Here is a 14,108-nt window from a genome sequence, read left to right as displayed (position 1 = left end):
CTCGTGCTTGCTCAGAGGGGTTTGTTCTTTTGGGGTTTTCTTTTTAATACTGTAAGTTGTTACCTTACAGTGTGAAGCACCTTGAAAACACCATTGTTTCCTTTGGTGCTATACAGATTGAAGTGACTTGCACTGACAACATAACTAAGCTGGGACTTTAATTTAACATCAATAAAATTATAAAAATATTACATCTTGATTTCTGCTTGTTTTCATTGTCTGTGACTTAATGAATACAAATGTGTAATTTAACAGATTTTTTCTTTATGTTAGTCTGACCGGTGATTCCACGTTGGCCTTAGGTGTTGGCGCGGATACGCTGCAGCCCCTGAGCCATTAATGGCCCAGCACACTACAGTAAAAACAAAACAACAGCCATCTCTCCAACTAGGAAAGGAAAATAATAAACTGCCTCCTTGGAGGCAACCTGACTCAAAACAGTTGCAGTCCAACTCAGACCGACTGCAATCACTCTCAGGCAGATTGATGAAGATCTGCAAATAACTGTTGTCTAATTTATAAACGCAGACAGATTGCCAACACGTCTGTTTACAATAGAGGACTGTACTTACATGGTTGCAAACTGGTTGTTGTCTTGCTTATATGAAAACATTGCTTTGGAGCAATGAAACTCAAACACATTCATTTTTAAAATGCCTCAAAATGAAATTTTGAAATATTTGGCTTTATGCTTTGAAAGTGCCGTTGTGAGTGGGAGTGTGAAATCCTTACTTGATGTGTTCCCTTTGCCTTTACTGTTTTCAGTTTTATTTGTCATATGCAAGTTAGCACAGGGTCAACATTGCAATGAAATGTGTTTGACGAGCAGCAGTCACTCAGCAGCATGGTACAGTAGAAATATAATAAAATATAATAAAATAAAAAATAGAAAAATAGTAAAGAGCAAAATATTAGAGAGACGTGGTAAAAGAGAAAAGATGACTAAATATATATGTATCTATAAATATAAATATATGTACACTAGTGATTAAATAAGAAAATCTTGAAAAGAAATATGACGGGAGGCCAAATGGGATGTTGCACAGGAATGAGCAGCAGAAAATTACAGTATTACTCAGACTTTTAATAGTCATATTGTCAGTTTTGGCCGACGGTCATGGGTCACTTCCACTAAAATAGCACGAGACTGGAGTAAAATGTACTTTATTAATGAGAACACATGGTGATACAGCAAAGAATCCAACCCTTCTGAAAAGCAAATGGCTTCCTGTTATACTCTACCTGATTCAGGTGAGCATCTGGAATAGACCAAGTCTGGGGGTCAGCAAACCAAAGGAAAACAAAACCCTCCCCATAAGAAAACCACTACAATATAACCAAGATATAACACATCATAGACATATGAAGATTTGGAACAAGTCCTATAAATAATTCCATAACATATAAACTTCAGTCTCTTCTATATACATTAAAACAGCGGTCCCCAACCTTTTTTGCGCCACGGACCGGTTTATGCCCGACAATATTTTCACGGACCGGCCTTTAAGGTGTCACAGATAAATACAACAAAATAAAACTAGTACCGGTACCGGAAAAAAAGAAGATTTATTCATAACACATGTGAAAGACCCAGGAAAACAGAGTTAACGATAAAAACGATAACAAAATAACGATAAAAAACGATAAAAACTCTGAAAACCATACATTTCACACCCGAGCCTCATCTCTCGACCAAACGACGGTCCGTGGCCCAGCGGTTGGGGACCGCTGCATTAAAACACCTTAACCACACAGTTAGGTTTCAGCCCTCGCTGACTCAGAACAAAGTAAGACAATCAGAGTTCGATTGGTTTTTACTTGTGCAGGGGAAGCCTGGTCAGATTCTCAGAGTTGCAAGCTCTACACCCAAACTCAGACAACTCCAACTCCAGCCTTTTATTGAATGAAAACAGTTACACAACTGCCCATTGTAAACCCCATATGTTGTGTGGTAAAAGCTAAGGCACTGTGTGTGTGTGTGTGTATGTGTGTCTGTATACGTGACTTCCTGGTTACAAACGTTTTAACCGCATCTCTAGTCATAAAAGGGCATCTCCCCTCAACCTCGTATATGGCTTAACCTCTTTAACAGTCCACCATTTACATGGTGAGCCCATACTGTAAAGGGCAGGAAGTGAACATTCCTTACCAAATAAGGAAACCAGAATCTTACATAGATTGTGCCTGCAGTTGAAAACTATAGCTAGTAACATCCCCAACATCCTACATGTGGGGGAGGAACAGAAAAATATCTGAACATACAGTTCAAGACAAGGTCCAAGCACAATAATGACAACTTTTAACAAAATCACTCCAACACACACTCCCCTAGCCTGGCACATTGGTTTGCTCCAGGAGCTCATAAGCAGGTGATTGAGCTGCTTTTACTCTTTATAAAGTGAGTACTGTTAACACTTCTCTTTTTACATATACAACTAATTTAGGTTACAGACAAATGATTAAATGTGAACAGCTCTAACACGGGTTCTTTTCCTGACACAGGTAGGATGGCCAGTCCCCCTGTCTCTTCACCTTTCACGAGTCACTTAAATAACAACCCAAAAAACCTAATAAAGATCACAATCAACCAGTGTGTGTTTTTCTTCATTATGGTTTTTAAATACAAATCAGTCAGTCAATTAATAAAAATACAAGTAAGGGTAATGGAACCCCTGGTCTCCATTACACACATAAATACCATAAAGACACTAAGTCGTAGAGCTCTGAACTCCTTGCTTTTATGATATTTACACTTCTTCTTGGCCTTCTCCTTCACTCTGAGTCACTCCAGGATAAACGCATCAGCTCAGACATTCAATAATTAAAATATGTGTAGGTGACCGTTTGGCAGAAGACGATGTCGAGGCGGTACTGCAGTGACACGTCCGTGGCTATTGTCGGGGAGGTGTCCTGCATCAGCAGGAAGTCCATAGACTTCTTGGCTTTGTTGCTCATCATGGCTCTGTAGTCCGTGGGCGTGGCCTGCAAAAAGTGTAAATAAACCATCAGAGACCAAACACAATTATGCCTTCCAACCACTAGTTTAGACAACATCTTGCAAAGAGTGTGTATTTCAGAGTGCAGTTGTTTTTAAATTTGACAGAAACAGAAAAAAAGATGGAACAGAAGGACAACAGGGAAAGCAGAAGCACCGACACACTGAAATCTTTTAGGGTCAAGCTCCAGAACTAGCCACAAATCCTGCTGGAAAGAACCTAAAAATACTTAAAAATACTTGCAGAGATCTAATGGAGCCGTTAACTCAAAAGCCTGGTGTCAGGCATGTTCTTTAATAAATAAGAAACGAGCTGATATGTTACAGACCCCAGTCTTTACGTAAAGAAAACGCTGACATTTAGAGCGGTCTCGCAGCAGATTTTAAAACAGTGACACTGATTTGTGGGGTTTTTGTGCACAGATTTGAACCTTTTTGTTTTATCCATGTCCTTGAACACAGCTTGTGACTTGGGCGCTTTCATATGTACCGATTCATTTAGGTTTGTGCACTGAGGCCAGATTTAGGTATTAAAAACGAGTCAGTCATAACACTTCTTACATTAGTTAAAAAGCTGAGCTTACACTAAACCAACATTTAAATTTCCCCTTGTGGGACTAATAAAGGTATATCATATCATATCATTACTACAGTATTGCTGCAACATTGTAAAGACAAAGATGACACACGGACCAGACATAAAACACTGAACACTTTTTAAAGAAGAGTCATTTAAGAATTCAACTGCTTGAACTATGTTATTTTAAAATTGACAGTAGAGCAGAAGTCACTGCATCATTTCATCATCAACACGAACCTGAAAAAAGCTGTCTGATATATAGATAAAATAATAACAAACAAACAAACATACAGATATCACTAAACAAAACACCTTATCTTGGTTTTCTAGGTGTTGCTGATGGTGACATAGGAAACTTCAGGATCCACCTAAACAATGAAGAGAAAAACATGCTGACTCCTCAGTAATATCCATCCACTTATCCTTTTCAGTGTCGCGGGGGGTGCTGGAGCCTATCCCAGCTGTCATAAGGCGAGAGGCGGGGTACACCCTGGACAGGTCGCCAGTCTGTCGCAGGGCCAACACACAGAGACAGACAACCATTCACGCTCACATTCACTCCTGCATTCACACCTATGGGCAATTTAGATTTTTCAATTCACCTATACCTTTAGACGTGCTTGTATGAATGGGTGAATGAGGCATGTTGTTTACAGTGCTTTGACTACTCTGGGAGAGTAGAAAATTGCTATATAAGAATCAGTCCATTTACCAATAAAAAAAACACTGCAAAACACACAAAACAAAATAGAAATAAGAAAAATGGTAACAGACATAGGAAAAAAAACGTAAATAGGAAAAACGAAAACAGAAATAGGAAAAAACAGATTTCCAAAAGCAAAGGGGAGTGTTTCTGGGGAGACAATAACCCGACGGACCAGTTGCAGGAACCCAAAACATGCTAGGTGTGTTTTATCATGACTCATATAATACTGATGATGAATTTTTAGGCTAATAGTTAGGCTAACACATATACCACTCATCTTTTCTTTCCTCACAAAACCGATAAATCCTCCACTTCTTTTAAGTGTCTCCCAGCGCAATTCTTAGCATATTTTGGTTCCTGCAACTGGTCCGTCAGGTTATTGTCTCCCCAGAAACACTTTGTGCTTTTGCAAATCTTTTTTTTTCCTATTTCCGCTGTCGTTTTTCCTCTTTTCGTTGTGTTTTGTGTGCTTTTGCAGCATTTTTCTTATTGCTGGTGTTGTCTTAAGTTGCAGTGGCCTCTCAGGGCCACCGTACAACACATGTTCTCCCCGTGTTTGCGTGGGTTCTCTCCGGGTACTCCGGCTTCCTCCCACCGTCCAAAGACATGCAGCTTGTGGGGATAGGTTAATTGGATAATCTAGATTGCCACTAGGTGTGAGTGTGAATGGTTGTCTGTGTCTCAATGTGTTAGCCCTGCGACAGACTGGCGACCTGTCCAGGGTGTACCCTGCCTCTCGCCCTATGACAGCTGGGATAGGCTCCAGCACCCCCCGCGACCCTGAAAAGGATAAGCGGAAGTGAATGGATGGATGGATGTTTCAAAACTCACAGGATTTTCACTCTTCTGCATTTTGTTTCCTGGAAAGACAAAAACAGTCAACTCTAACATTCATAGAACAACTTACAAATGTTGTATCTGTAAATGTTCTCACCTTTCATTCTTTTCCTTATGATGAGACACACAGCTCTTATCAGCAGTGCGACCAAACCAATAGCTCCATCGATGTACCACGAAACTAAAACTTTGATGGGGTTTTTTTTATCTTCACTAAACACTTTTTTGCTTTGTGTTTATTATTGTGCTACTGCAAGTATTTCATATATTAGTCAGTTGATTGTTACTGTAGGGCAGCTCTAGGACAATCCCTGATGTGATGTAGCTTGCTTTTATCCAGCAGATACGACATCTCATGAGGAGGTTCGAACCCTGTACCCTGACCTTCCCACTGACGCACAAAGTCTGCACATCCAGAAGCAGGCCCTTCTACGTGAACAACAGCACAACAGTTTCTATTTCTTTTAATATTAGAAGTCAGTTATTCATTAATGAATACAAATGGTGACTGAAGTTATTTAGACAGGACATTAAACAATAAACTTCCAATAAATTATGAACAATGTGTGACTGAATGTGTTCAGTGAAAGACTTTGAAAATATCGCAGCATAAAACCAGTGTAAAAGTATTCAGACTACTTTTGGGGGTATTTATTTGATGATGCAACCAGAAAATGTGCAGGTTGTGAGTTTAACATTTTCAACACTGGAGAAGAAGTACATGTACACAGACTAGCTAATGACAAACATTTTTTTAAATTAACCTTTATTTAAACAGGTTGTTCATTTTTCTGAGCTTATCTGGTGTCTAGTTTTGGTGGCAGTAGCATAAGCAGAGAAGACCCAGACCTTACTCTCCCGAGCCAGCTCCTCCATTATTTGGGGGACACTGAGGCATTCTCTGCTGAGTGCTGTGATCTCCCCAACATGTCCTGGGTGTGTCCTGTCTGTCCTGGTGGGACATGCCTGGAACATCTCACCCAGGAGGCGCTCAAGAGGCACCCTTGTCAGATGCCTGAACCTCCTCAACTGGCTCGTTTAGATGTAGAGGAGTAGCAGTTAACTCATGCAAACCACATTTCTCCACGCCAGTCCTAATCAGCTTACTCAGTATCACTAGATCCAATGCTGCTCCTCCAGCAGAGCACACAAAAGTAGGAGAGACCGGAGATGCCATGGCTTAGTTAGGAGACTGTTTGCTTCAAGGCCACTAGAAGGTGCTGCCATAAAACTACAATAAATGAATTGACCTTTTGACCTGCTCACACTCTTTTATGCAAAACCCTGCTGATGTTACGCACACACACACACATAAAGAGATTCTAGGTCTGACCAACCGTCTCCGCCGTGGGCAAAAAGATGACAGTCAATAAAATTCTAAAATTTTATTTATAAACACAATGAATAATAGTTAAAAGTCCAGTGTCCCATTTAGGTACAAAGTAAAAACACACAGTCCAAGGCCAGAGCCAGCTATGCCACAAAGCCAGTTGCACTCCACACGTTGTTCACTTCAACAGGGGTAGCAATTGTCCTCTGAGACCCACCACCCTGTAAGTAGAAAGCCAGTGATCACTCCATCCTCTGCAACTCAGCTACTTTCAGGCTACAGCATATAATAGGCCCTAGCCTGCACAGAGCGACAAAATAAGACAATTCACTATATAATTCACAGCCCATCCATCCCAAACATATCAGATCATTAGCGGTTTTGTCACATTACATACCTGCACTGAGAGACAAAATAAGACTAATGACGCTAAATTTAATTACGGGTCATGGACAGCCTTCATAAATGCTCATATTACTCACCCACACTGAATTCCAGCACAGGTTCATCTGGGTCCTGACTATTTCCTGCAAAATAACACAAACGTCATCAGAACATTAAGTCAGAGAAACAACATTTGGAGCTTTTGTACATGATAAATTATACTGCAGTAGTAAAACAAAGTCAAGCAGCAGTACATTTATTAAAATCACCTTCAGCTGTAATATTTAAACTGATTTAGTGTCAATTTAGATTATGTTTAGATTAAAATGAAACTAGTACCCTTGTAATGTCTTTTTAAATTAGAGGTAAATATTTGTATATTTTTTTACATAATATAATTATATTTACTGGATTTTCTCTCTATTGTAGTTTAGTATTATAGTTATTACTTGTTTTTTATTGACTTGTCTTGTTTTTACAATGATTTGCTTTGACTGCAGCCTTTAAAGAAAAGACTATCTGTTCAGTAACTATCCATCAGACTGGGTCCATGTTACCAGCCAAATGGGTAATAATTAAAGTAAGTTTTGAATTACGTATATTTGGGTGTTTAGGTGACACTTTTGCAAAAAAAAATATATATAATTAGGTTTAAAAGAACTAAACATGTATGTATTTAAAAACAATAAGTGTGTTAGAATTACTACAGCAACAGGTTGTAGCTCACTGTACTGTTTTTGAGCACAACTTTGGCGCTTTTGCCTCATTTTTAAATCAGTGATCCCAGTAGCACAGTCTAAGCAGAGACCTCAGTGCTTGGCAAACAATCAATAGAATCAATATAATTATTAAAAAGAAACAAAATAAATGCCAACCATATAAAAAACATAAACTTAAAGAAAAAACTAAACTTGATTTTATGTCTTTAGGCTATTGTTAACAGCAAGCATGAGGTTAGTGCATATGTATTATTATTGGAAAGATTACTGCAAAGAAAAAAAAAGTTGAACCAGGAGGGGGCGATATTGCTCTTCTTACAATGAGTTACATGCAGGCTATTACTTACCGTGTCACTCACATTTATTTCACAAATTAGCTGAACCCACTTAATTCGATTTAATTGTATTTATGCAGAGCTGAATCACAACAACATTCTCCTCGAGGTGGTATAGATTGTAAGGTAGAAAGTCTACAATTAAAAAGAAAAAACCTCAATACAGTGGGAAGGAACAACTCACTTTTAACAGGAAGCACCCTCTGGCAGAACCACGGTCAGGGAGCAAACTATCAAACTACGAGGTCTTTAAAATAAGATGATTATTCAAGACCTCATGTGTGATGGGAAGGATTCTGAATTTGATGCTGGACCCACAAATCATAAAAGAGAAACACTAACTCACACACACCAGAAAGTGCCAAGAATTATAATTATATGTAATTTAGTTTTGCGTTCCTTTATAATGCTTTCAACTATACAAATAAGACACTTGGGGGCGCCTGAGCCTTGTAGACACAACAAATATTGAACAAACCTCATGCGCCCTGTTGTTGACAAAACGATAAAAATGAATGTGTCTTATTTAGGTCATTTCTGTAGTTACGGAAAATCATTTGAATTCATTTTTCCTTAAATTATTTTAACCCTTATTTGATGCTATTGAAATTGGTCTGTTGCCTCAGGGCAACAACGGCAATAAGGGTTCCACAGTGTCACAGTTTTCTGCATATAGTCGATTAATAAATGTTGAGAAAACAACTAATCGATTCAATTTTTTTATTTGAACAAGTATCAAATTGATTTTCACAGAAGCGTTCAATGGAACAAATACATAAATGGTAAGCTGACTGCTTTTTATATAGGGTTTTTGTATTTTGCTCGTGCATTAAAAAGCGCTTTATACAACATGCCTCATTCACCTATTCACCCAAACATTATTACAAGCACCTTTTCTACAATTAAGCTAAACATGCATAAAATGTTAGCAGTGGAGATTTGGCACCTGAAAGGACCCCCTTTGATCCACTCCTAGTTTGAGTCTATTTACATTTAAATACTGATACTTCAATTTTGCCTTGGTTTGAGCTCCATAAAGCAGGCAAACCAGAATTAATCACAGAAGGCAAAAACACTGAAACTACGTTTTAAGCTGCGAGCCAAACAAACCAAAGGTAACCGTGTTTTGAAAAGAGCTATGAAGAGAAACAGACAGACTACTGTAATTTCTCAATAAAATGTCGCTTATTATCGCTCACTCTCAAGAACAAAAACGTGAGTAATTTTCCAGTAGCTCACCATATTTGGGATCTTCTAACATCCACACTTCATGTTTAAACGGTGGTGCGGAGGCGGTGTACCGTCGCAGGCCGGATGTAGCATTCAGCGCGGTGTGCCTTTTTTTCAGTTGCTAAGCAACAGATTTGTCCCGCCCCTTTCGTTATGACGAGCCGGGCCAGTCCTTTGACTGGTGACGTTACAATGAAACCGACCTTATATATAGACCTGGCTGTTCAGTTGAAACGCATTCACACAGCGGGACAGCAGCGCTTTAAACGTTCAAACACGGAGTTTAACACAAAACAACATTTTAGACATAAAAAACAAAAAAGTGAAATGGCAAGCTCAAACTGTAACACAATGACAAATGATGAAACAGTTCAGACCAATCGGGATAATTCTACAGTACATGCTTTGGTATCCCTCTTGGATAACTTGTTAAGTAGTTTTTCGAAAAAGCAGTTGGACGCGCTTACCTCAGGCTATCCGGATTGCTTCACCGCTAAGCGGCTTGCAGGTTTTTTAAAGGACGTAATGGACCTGTGTGCACAGTCACTAGCAGTATCACCACTGAGGTCTTCCCAGAACTCCCCTGTACATGAAAACTGTTCTGTCCACACCACCACTGGCAAAACGGTTTTGTCACCTGTGAAATTTTTGGACGATTCTGCTGAGCAGGAGTTTGATACAGCACAGAATATAGATGCTAACAGCCAAGAAACAGCTAACACAGAAGAACGCTGTCAAAATGCTGACCAACACAGTGCTGCAAAAGCAGAAAACAATCCAATTCCAGATCCCCAGCAGCAGAAATCCTGTGTTGAACATGAAGCCAGCATCCCACCGTTAACAAACATAAGTCAAACGGAGTCATATAAAAAGATACAGAATCACAGATCTTCTGTAGACTGTGAGCCACCTGAAAACACCTTAGACTTTGAAAGATGGTTAGAGACATTAATTCAGGCTGTGCTTTCAAAGCTTGGTAAACTTTTAAAGTGCCCTCATTCTCACCAAAAACGTTTGTTGGATCTACTCTTGGACAAATTCAAGGGGATGGATTTGCATTTAGACCGAAAAGTGCAGAATTATTTTGACTGCATTGCTAATGCCATTTTCACTGATATTTGTGACCAATTATATAATTGGTCACTAATATCATTGGAAATGGGGAGGAGTGGGGAGGAGGATTCAATGAATTTAATGGGAGAACCAATATTTAATATCATAACTACTTCAGTATTCCAAGAACACCTGTTGGCAGTAACAATTATCGATAGACTGGAATCATATGAAAAGAAAGAAAGATGCAGACTTTCAGTGGAAATCTTTGTGGAAGGACTGATTTCCCAGGTTGCAAAAACATCAGACAGAGTCTTCAGCATTGAAAATGCTGAAGCTATCTCCAACCGGCTTACCATGAAAATCTGGACTGAAATCAGGGCAGAATACAACAAAATCCCCCCAGAGAAGTTCAAGAAACTCAGCGAGAGGGTTTTCAAATCCCTCTGTAAAAGATGGAAGCATGTAGCGGTTATTGTGACATCCTGGCAATTAAACGTCCAAGATCTTGATGAAGATATTGTTAAAACTTTCAAAAGAAAGATATTCCCAGAACCAAGTTGGATATCTAAGTGCTTTTCATCGGTGCGTGCATTTTTTGGGAGGTTTAAGGGAGGAAACAAAGTTTCCCCTTTATAGTGACATCGTGATATCAACAGCAAGATATTTTCTAAAACTCACTGGACACTTTAAATTAGCTAGTTTTACATTTAGATCAGATCAAGTCATTTTTGAAATCCCCAGGAATGGTCGCGGCAGATGGCCACCCCACCCTGAGCCTGGTTCTGTCGAAGGTTTCTTCCTCTTAAAAGGGAGTTTTTCCTTCCCACTGTCGCCTCGTGCTTGCTCAGAGGGGTTTGTTCTTTTGGGGTTTTCTTTTTAATACTGTAAGTTGTTACCTTACAGTGTGAAGCACCTTGAAAACACCATTGTTTCCTTTGGTGCTATACAGATTGAAGTGACTTGCACTGACAACATAACTAAGCTGGGACTTTAATTTAACATCAATAAAATTATAAAAATATTACATCTTGATTTCTGCTTGTTTTCATTGTCTGTGACTTAATGAATACAAATGTGTAATTTAACAGATTTTTTCTTTATGTTAGTCTGACCGGTGATTCCACGTTGGCCTTAGGTGTTGGCGCGGATACGCTGCAGCCCCTGAGCCATTAATGGCCCAGCACACTACAGTAAAAACAAAACAACAGCCATCTCTCCAACTAGGAAAGGAAAATAATAAACTGCCTCCTTGGAGGCAACCTGACTCAAAACAGTTGCAGTCCAACTCAGACCGACTGCAATCACTCTCAGGCAGATTGATGAAGATCTGCAAATAACTGTTGTCTAATTTATAAACGCAGACAGATTGCCAACACGTCTGTTTACAATAGAGGACTGTACTTACATGGTTGCAAACTGGTTGTTGTCTTGCTTATATGAAAACATTGCTTTGGAGCAATGAAACTCAAACACATTCATTTTTAAAATGCCTCAAAATGAAATTTTGAAATATTTGGCTTTATGCTTTGAAAGTGCCGTTGTGAGTGGGAGTGTGAAATCCTTACTTGATGTGTTCCCTTTGCCTTTACTGTTTTCAGTTTTATTTGTCATATGCAAGTTAGCACAGGGTCAACATTGCAATGAAATGTGTTTGACGAGCAGCAGTCACTCAGCAGCATGGTACAGTAGAAATATAATAAAATATAATAAAATAAAAAATAGAAAAATAGTAAAGAGCAAAATATTAGAGAGACGTGGTAAAAGAGAAAAGATGACTAAATATATATGTATCTATAAATATAAATATATGTACACTAGTGATTAAATAAGAAAATCTTGAAAAGAAATATGACGGGAGGCCAAATGGGATGTTGCACAGGAATGAGCAGCAGAAAATTACAGTATTACTCAGACTTTTAATAGTCATATTGTCAGTTTTGGCCGACGGTCATGGGTCACTTCCACTAAAATAGCACGAGACTGGAGTAAAATGTACTTTATTAATGAGAACACATGGTGATACAGCAAAGAATCCAACCCTTCTGAAAAGCAAATGGCTTCCTGTTATACTCTACCTGATTCAGGTGAGCATCTGGAATAGACCAAGTCTGGGGGTCAGCAAACCAAAGGAAAACAAAACCCTCCCCATAAGAAAACCACTACAATATAACCAAGATATAACACATCATAGACATATGAAGATTTGGAACAAGTCCTATAAATAATTCCATAACATATAAACTTCAGTCTCTTCTATATACATTAAAACAGCGGTCCCCAACCTTTTTTGCGCCACGGACCGGTTTATGCCCGACAATATTTTCACGGACCGGCCTTTAAGGTGTCACAGATAAATACAACAAAATAAAACTAGTACCGGTACCGGAAAAAAAGAAGATTTATTCATAACACATGTGAAAGACCCAGGAAAACAGAGTTAACGATAAAAACGATAACAAAATAACGATAAAAAACGATAAAAACTCTGAAAACCATACATTTCACACCCGAGCCTCATCTCTCGACCAAACGACGGTCCGTGGCCCAGCGGTTGGGGACCGCTGCATTAAAACACCTTAACCACACAGTTAGGTTTCAGCCCTCGCTGACTCAGAACAAAGTAAGACAATCAGAGTTCGATTGGTTTTTACTTGTGCAGGGGAAGCCTGGTCAGATTCTCAGAGTTGCAAGCTCTACACCCAAACTCAGACAACTCCAACTCCAGCCTTTTATTGAATGAAAACAGTTACACAACTGCCCATTGTAAACCCCATATGTTGTGTGGTAAAAGCTAAGGCACTGTGTGTGTGTGTGTGTATGTGTGTCTGTATACGTGACTTCCTGGTTACAAACGTTTTAACCGCATCTCTAGTCATAAAAGGGCATCTCCCCTCAACCTCGTATATGGCTTAACCTCTTTAACAGTCCACCATTTACATGGTGAGCCCATACTGTAAAGGGCAGGAAGTGAACATTCCTTACCAAATAAGGAAACCAGAATCTTACATAGATTGTGCCTGCAGTTGAAAACTATAGCTAGTAACATCCCCAACATCCTACATGTGGGGGAGGAACAGAAAAATATCTGAACATACAGTTCAAGACAAGGTCCAAGCACAATAATGACAACTTTTAACAAAATCACTCCAACACACACTCCCCTAGCCTGGCACATTGGTTTGCTCCAGGAGCTCATAAGCAGGTGATTGAGCTGCTTTTACTCTTTATAAAGTGAGTACTGTTAACACTTCTCTTTTTACATATACAACTAATTTAGGTTACAGACAAATGATTAAATGTGAACAGCTCTAACACGGGTTCTTTTCCTGACACAGGTAGGATGGCCAGTCCCCCTGTCTCTTCACCTTTCACGAGTCACTTAAATAACAACCCAAAAAACCTAATAAAGATCACAATCAACCAGTGTGTGTTTTTCTTCATTATGGTTTTTAAATACAAATCAGTCAGTCAATTAATAAAAATACAAGTAAGGGTAATGGAACCCCTGGTCTCCATTACACACATAAATACCATAAAGACACTAAGTCGTAGAGCTCTGAACTCCTTGCTTTTATGATATTTACACTTCTTCTTGGCCTTCTCCTTCACTCTGAGTCACTCCAGGATAAACGCATCAGCTCAGACATTCAATAATTAAAATATGTGTAGGTGACCGTTTGGCAGAAGACGATGTCGAGGCGGTACTGCAGTGACACGTCCGTGGCTATTGTCGGGGAGGTGTCCTGCATCAGCAGGAAGTCCATAGACTTCTTGGCTTTGTTGCTCATCATGGCTCTGTAGTCCGTGGGCGTGGCCTGCAAAAAGTGTAAATAAACCATCAGAGACCAAACACAATTATGCCTTCCAACCACTAGTTTAGACAACATCTTGCAAAGAGTGTGTATTTCAGAGTGCAGTTGTTTTTAAATTTGACAG

The 14,108-nt window shown here is 39.2% G+C and overlaps 2 long non-coding RNA genes across 4 annotated transcripts in view; both read right to left on the bottom strand.

Annotated features, from left to right (window-relative positions):
* Window positions 1-1,148: 1,148 nt before the first annotated feature.
* LOC146555262 (uncharacterized) lies at window positions 1,149-9,481 on the bottom strand. Of its 2 annotated transcripts, XR_014889204.1 has the most exons (5): window positions 9,126-9,447; window positions 6,931-6,975; window positions 5,113-6,669; window positions 3,888-3,943; window positions 1,149-2,982 (listed from the first exon to the last, which is right to left on the bottom strand). It is a non-coding gene; the product is annotated as an uncharacterized LOC146555262 (long non-coding RNA). The 2 variants fall into 2 exon arrangements; XR_014889203.1 differs by having other exon boundaries at window positions 3,888-6,669; window positions 9,126-9,481.
* A 2,672-nt stretch (window positions 9,482-12,153) lies between these two features.
* The window catches only part of LOC146555261 (uncharacterized), a 31,087-nt gene continuing 29,132 nt past the window's right edge, over window positions 12,154-14,108 (bottom strand). For both annotated transcript variants that reach the window (XR_014889199.1, XR_014889200.1), the window contains one exon: window positions 12,154-13,987. This is a non-coding gene — a long non-coding RNA (uncharacterized LOC146555261). The remainder of the gene's footprint in view (window positions 13,988-14,108) is intronic.

This window comes from Mchenga conophoros, linkage group LG17 (assembly GCF_057382185.1).
Source record: "Mchenga conophoros isolate Kocher_MC1m ecotype Shallow Benthic linkage group LG17, M_conophoros_male_GT1.1, whole genome shotgun sequence".
Lineage (NCBI taxonomy): Eukaryota > Metazoa > Chordata > Actinopteri > Cichliformes > Cichlidae > Mchenga > Mchenga conophoros.
This window is presented reverse-complemented; position numbering and strand designations above follow the sequence as displayed.